The sequence below is a fragment of the Ixodes scapularis genome, unplaced genomic scaffold (genome assembly GCF_016920785.2).
Source record: "Ixodes scapularis isolate PalLabHiFi unplaced genomic scaffold, ASM1692078v2 PGA_scaffold2__306_contigs__length_199485367, whole genome shotgun sequence".
Classification (NCBI taxonomy): Eukaryota; Metazoa; Arthropoda; class Arachnida; order Ixodida; family Ixodidae; genus Ixodes; species Ixodes scapularis.
Window position 1 is genome coordinate 172,374,602 of NW_024609857.1, and position 6,562 is coordinate 172,381,163.

The window sequence follows — 6,562 nt, forward strand, 5'->3', positions numbered from 1 at the left end:
TTTCTCGCTAGTGTGGGTGGCCCTTTACACCTGCACCGCTGCCGAACGGCACGCGCAAAGAGCGCGCGCTGTGCTGCGCGCGCTCTGTCTGTCTGTTGGTTTGTTCGTTTCTTTTCTTCTCTTTTCTCTCTCTCTCTTTCTGCTCGAGAATTAAAACAGTTTTGCAATGTGACTCCGACTTGGCTGGTCGCTTTCTAGGCTGCCTCCACAGTTTTGGCGACGAGGGTGCTGAACCTGGGCACTCTCACTCCCAGAGGAAACGTGCGTCGTTCGGCATAAGCTCACATCGGCGGGGGTGCCTGGCGTCGCGACGACTCCTGCTTCCGACGAATTCCGGGCTCACCAGAGAACCTCGGTTGCTGGTTGTCAATGGCCGTTCCATTTCGAACGTCCTCCTCGATTCCTGAGCCGACATCTTAGCCGCAAGCATGGCTGACTGTGACCGGCCACCACCAAACTTCCTGGACAAGGCCGGTACGCCACCGATACCGTGGAAATCGTGGCTACGAATGTTCGAGCGATACGGCTACTGGCGCTCAGGAATATTCCGCCGAACGACGCCAAGCAAAGCTGCTCAGCTGCCTGGGGGTCGAAGGCCAGCGCATCTATGACTCTCTACCAGCTCCCGTTGGACCGGCGCCAGCAACGTCACCGGCGGGAGACGGTCAGCAAGCCCGGCAAGCGTCTCGCGACGTGAATAGAGAGACCCTCACGGTCCTCGAGGCTGAATTTTCGCAGCCGGTCAACGAGACCCTGCAACAACTCCGGTTTCACATGAGAAAACAGCAAGAAGGAGAATCTCTGCGCGACTTTCTCTCAGCACTCCGAGCATTGGCCGTGCCGGCGAACTTCGGTGCCGACACCGAGGCCGTCATCCGCCGACAGTTCATGGTGGGTGCTGCTTCCGCAGAGATTCAAGAACGCCTGGTACTTGACGCCGCGCTGCCGTTCAGCGTGGCCTTACAGACTGTCCTTAATTTGGAACGCTCACGCCGGGAAGTTCGAGAATGGGCATCGGCAACTGCGCCAGCTGCGCCGTCGACGGCGTCGGAAGAGCACGTGACCTGCCACGTCACAGGGCGCGCAACGAGTCAACCTCAGCCGATGATGTCACCTTTGCATGAGCCGTGGCGCTCGCGCCGTGAGTCACCTGTGCGATCTCCGACGGGGCGTTCTTCAGCTGCTTCAGCCCGGTCAGTGAACGCACGCGCTTCGCGCTCGCCTAGCCAGCAGAGCTGCGTAACCTGCGGCCGTAGCGGCTATGGTGGTTTCGACCGTGGCAGTCGTCAACAGAGCCCTGGACGATCGGCGTTTCGGCGTTCGGTGCGTTTCGAATCACCGCGGCGGCAACCATCTCCAAGGCGGAACTACGGCTACGGAAGAACATGTCCCAACTGCGGTTACGGTCAGGAACACTGCAGGGGCTATGACGTCTGCCCAGCGAGAGGTCAGCACTGCGACAACTGCGGTCGTCGGGGACATTTTTCACGCGCTTGTAGAAGTGTTCGCCGATCCCTGCTGCGCCGCCCGCGTGATCAAGTTGAGCAGATCGTCGACGACTACTACGATGACGACGACGAGCAGTGGGAGGTGCCCCACATTTCCGGACCTTCTCAAAGCAAGCTGTACTTAAACATCCAGGTATTTGACTCGACGCTGCAGTTTCTTCTTGACACGGGGTCAGCCGTCTCCATCGTGGATAGTGCCATGTTCGTCCGGTATTTCGCGAGCAAGGCGACAGTTGTACCACCACCTGTGAAGTCCTGAACTTTTCTCAGCAACCCATCACCATTCTGGGAGCATTCGAGGCACCGGTAATGTTCAGGGAGCGTGCGGCAACAGTACTTTTTTACATTGCTGACCGTGGTACCTCTTTACTCGGCATGGACGCTGTTCTAGCCCTCGACATCCAGATAAGTGGCGCCACTCGGTCGTGCTTCTATACTGATACAGAGGGTTCTGGCGACCCGCCGAGAGAGGAGGACGAGAGTTTGACACCGGCCCCACAGGACGAAGCGTCAAGTGCATTGAGAAATGAGTGGTCGGCAAGGGTGCAAAATCAGCTGGCCTCAGCATCGTCTCCACCACAGGCTGCAGCTTCAGTGGTGCCTGAACCAACAAAGCCAAACCTGCCGCCTTCCATGAGCAACTTCGAGCACCTCTTCAGTCCGGGTATTGGCCGTGTCAAGGACGTTGTCCACAAGGTAAACATTCGACCTTCTGTCATTCCCGTCCGTCATCGAATGAGACGTATTCCTCTAGCAGCGCGTCAGTCAGTATCAGAAGAAATCAGACGCTTGGAAGCGGCTGGGGTCATCGAACGGATTAATTCCTCCGAATGGGTATCACCAATTGTGGTGGTGCAGAAGAAAGACGGCTCAATTCGAATGTGCGTGGACCTGCGGGAAGCCAACAAAGCTGTCGTTATTGATAGCTTTCCTCTTCCGCACATAGAAGAACTTCTGCATGCTTTACATGGTGCCAAACATTTTTCCAAGCTTGACTTAGCGGCTGCTTACCACCAAGTGCCGCTACATAAAGATAGCCGGGACCTAACCGCATTTATTACACACGAAGGTCTCTTCCGGTTCAAGAGAGTATGTTTCGGACTGGCATCGGCGCCAGCAGCTTTCCAGCAGATGATGTCGGAAATGCTTCACGACTGCGAAGGTGTGTTGGTCTACCTTGACGACGTGGTTGTTTTTGGCAGGACCAAGGAGGAGCACACACACCGTCTGCGTGAGGTGCTGCGACGTATCTCGGATGCTGGACTGAAACTCAACAACAAGTGCCTATTCGATGTGCCAGAATTTTCGTTTTTGGGTCATAAAGTCAGCGCTCAAGGGATTGCTCCGCTACAAACGAAGGTGAATGCACTCAACGCTGCATCTATCCCCACGGACATCACCCAACTCCGTTCGTTTCTGGGGATGGTGGAGAATTACTCTCGCTTCGTGCCTCGGTTAGCGTCTGAGGTCGAACCTCTTCGAAGGTTCCTGCGAAAAGACACTCCGTTCGTCTGGGACAACGAGGCGGACAGAAGCTTCAACCAAGTCAAGAGGCTGCTGTCATCTGCCAGGACACTAAGAATGTTCGACCCCACGTTGCCCACCATCGTGGCCACAGACACGTCGGCATACGGCATCGGGGCTGTGCTGCAGCAGCGTCCTGGTGACGGCGTCTTCCCTGTCGCATTCGCCTTAAGGACGCTCACTTCGACAGAGCGGCGATACTCGGTCGGGGAAAAAGAAGCGCTTGCGTGTTTGTGGGCGTGCGAAAAATGGCACATATACTTATGGGGCCGCCACTTTACCCTTCGCACGGACCATCAAGCACTCGTGTCTTTGCTGTCCACCGGAGGAGCAGGACGTCGCCCGCTACGGATCACCCGTTGGTCACATCGCCTACTGAAGTACAACTTCACGGTGGAGTTCCAGCGAGGTGCCGAAAACCAGGTAGCAGATGCCCTGTCCCGCTTGCCGATGTCACAGGAAGAAGAGGGGATGGAGTTCGACGACGAGATAATCTCCTTTGTCGCTTTAGACGAAGAGTGCATCACGAAACAACAGCTGCAAGAGGAGACAGCGAATGACGCTCTGCTCACCACTGTCATGGGATATGTGACCTCTAAGTGGCCTCCAGTGAGCGCTCTCTCCGCTGATGCGGCCATCTTCTACGACCTGAAGGATGCGCTCTCCGTCAACGACGGTCTCCTGCTGCGCGGAGAGCAATTCGTCATCCCCACGACTATGCGATGCGCTCTTGTCGCCAGAGCACACGAGGGCCACAACGGCATTGTCAAGACGCAAGCACGCCTTCGTGAGCTCTATTGGTGGCCCCGCATGAACGCAGAAGTGCGTAGTGCAGTCTGCGCCTGCAAAATTTGTAACACCTCAGACAAGAGTGCCAAGACGTCACCGACCCCTCTCCAGCCAGTGCCCTTGCCAGAGCGACCTTGGTCAAAGGTGGGCATCGATGTCGTGGGCCCTTTTGAGCGAGCGGAGCCTGCGTGTCGCTACGCCATCACGCTGGTGGACTACTTTTCCAAGTGGCCCGAGGTACAGTTCTGCCCAAACGTCCCCACGGGGAGGATCACGGACTTTCTGCGCGCCATCTTTGCCAGAGAGGGGTACCCTGACAGCGTTGTGAGCGACAATGGGCCACAGTTCGTTTCAGGCGAATTTGAGACGTTCCTTAAAGCGCGAGGTATAAAGCACCAGCCGGTTTCTGTCTACTACCCCCAGTCCAACGGGCAGGTTGAACGTTTCAACCGTACCCTGAAGGGTTTTCTCCAGTGCGCCACCCTTGAGCGGAGCAGCATCCGGTCATCCCTTGTAGACTACCTGATGATATATCGCTGCACGCCCCATGCCACGACTGGACTTTCTCCTGCTCTCCTGCTGCATGGACGGAAGCCTCGCACCCGCCTTAACATCCTCGGACTGTCGTCGGCGCAGTTCTTGCAAAATCCCATCGAGGAGCTGCAACGGCTGCGACATCGAGAGCAGCAGAGGCAGCAGTACACGAAGGAGTACACCGACCGGCGTCGAGCGGCGAAGAGCCCCAGATTCAGGGTAGGCGACTGGGTTAGAGTGAAGAAACCAGGAAAGGTAGCCAAGGGGGAGTCGGCCTTCGGGCCGCCACTACGCATCATAAAGCGGGTCGGTCGGTGGACATTCCGGCTGGGCGATGGTACAGTATGGAATGCCTCTAAACTCGCAGCTGCTTCTGATCCCAGTCTAGGAAGTGATCAGCAGGTGACACCGGCTGCCGTTCAAGGTGGCCAGCCCGCGAGCCACACTGCTACTCCAGGTGACACGTACCATAGGCATCATACTTGGCAACCTCAAGAGTCAAGTTTGGCCATGCAGCAGCTGCCTCAATCGCGGACGCCTGAGTGCAGACCTGCCCCGGACACGCCTCCAGGAATGGGAACTTCAACTGCTCAGTGTCCTAGGCAGGTGCTTCTAAGGCGCTCGGGGCGGAACCGTCGACCACCAGTGCGGTATGGAGACCTTGGTACTCGATGAAATGAGTGAACTATTTCCTTTTGTGTTTTCGACGTAGAGTGAACTATTTGTGTGCTTCATTTAAACTGTGCTTATCATGCTCTTAATTTTTGCTGTTGTAAATGCGTGCATAATGTTTTTGTCATCGTCTTGTTCCTACACTCTTAAAAAAAAAAGAAGGGAGGGGAAAATGTTATGTTTAGTTGTACGATCTAAATTCTTCCCTCTTTTGTTTGTTCCTTCTTTGCTGGCATCTGTGGCAGCGGCCCCCTTACACCTGCACCGCTGCCGAACGGCACGCGCAAAGAGCGCGCGCTGTGCTGCGCGCGCTCTGTCTGTCTGTTGGTTTGTTCGTTTCTTTTCTTCTCTTTTCTCTCTCTCTCTTTCTGCTCGAGAATTAAAACAGTTTTGCAATGTGACTCCGACTTGGCTGGTCGCTTTCTAGGCTGCCTCCACAGGCCCCTTTAATGCAATGCTTCTGCAATATTGTGCAGCTGATATGTGGGCCAGAGCGTGCATAGTGTTGGCAAACAGCTTCATGCACTCAGCAATTCTAGATACACTTATACGGACTGTTACATGCTATCCCACGTGACTAGACCAGTTTCCACTGATGCCATCAGCCTAGTGCTTGCCAGGAGAAAGCCGCATGCTCGTGCATTATACATAAACTCATCTCTGTTACGTCACGGCGCGGTGGTGCTGCGTCGGTCGCACTTCCGGTCTGAAGCTGTGGGCAGAAGTCCCCCTGCGAGACGTGTATTCCTGCGTTGCTTTGAAAGGAGCCAGACAAAAATCTGCCTTCTCGTCAAAACGCCGCGACTGGGGCCGTACCAAAAGTGTCGAGAACGGTTTAAAGGTCAGTTTTCACGTGCTCGGTTCGTCCGAGAATTTGGATATGTGCCGTGAAAAGGGAAAAGCAGACGCCGTCGCACAACGATTGCTTGGGCGGGAAGCACCTTGGGTTGAATTCACAGATACTTGCGGTCATCAGATTTATTTGTTTTGTTCCAACATGAACTCCAGAAAACCGTCAAGTTGTGCAGACCACCTGCGGACTACGTTCAGTGCGCCTTCAAGTTCAAACGGCCGCCTGATTGTTTGAACTGTCGTCTGCTCTTTCAAACCATTTCTGCTTGTCGTCTGCTCTCTTAGACGATGCCGGCCCGTAGACGAAATGTTGGCCCGGTACTTGCGATAAGAAGTAAGTGCAGGCCTCAAAAGACTTACATTTGAAGGTTGGTAAGGAGGCTCGATGTAAACAGTAGATACAAAAAAGATGTTGATCATTGTTACCAGCGACCATCACCGACTTGTTACCCCTCATTCACTTGGCCCGATTCTGCTTGCGATTTTCAGTATCGACGTCGACTATCTCGGCTACGGTACACACTTTTGCAGCCCGAGTGACGTCGCGACTGACAATTGCGAGCGACATCGCATCATGCGAATCGGGCTTTAGCGTACTTACTGCGGCGTCCACGCGGAATAAAGCGCTAGATGTCACATTATTCACGCAAAGTTTTGCGGTGTAACGAGCCTCGGTAATTTCG

At 55.0% G+C, this 6,562-nt stretch overlaps 1 pseudogene; it reads left to right on the forward strand.

Annotated features, from left to right (window-relative positions):
• Nucleotides 1–398: 398 nt before the first annotated feature.
• On the forward strand, nt 399–4,889 carry LOC115314273 (annotated as a pseudogene).
• The last annotated feature ends 1,673 nt before the right edge of the window (nt 4,890–6,562 follow it).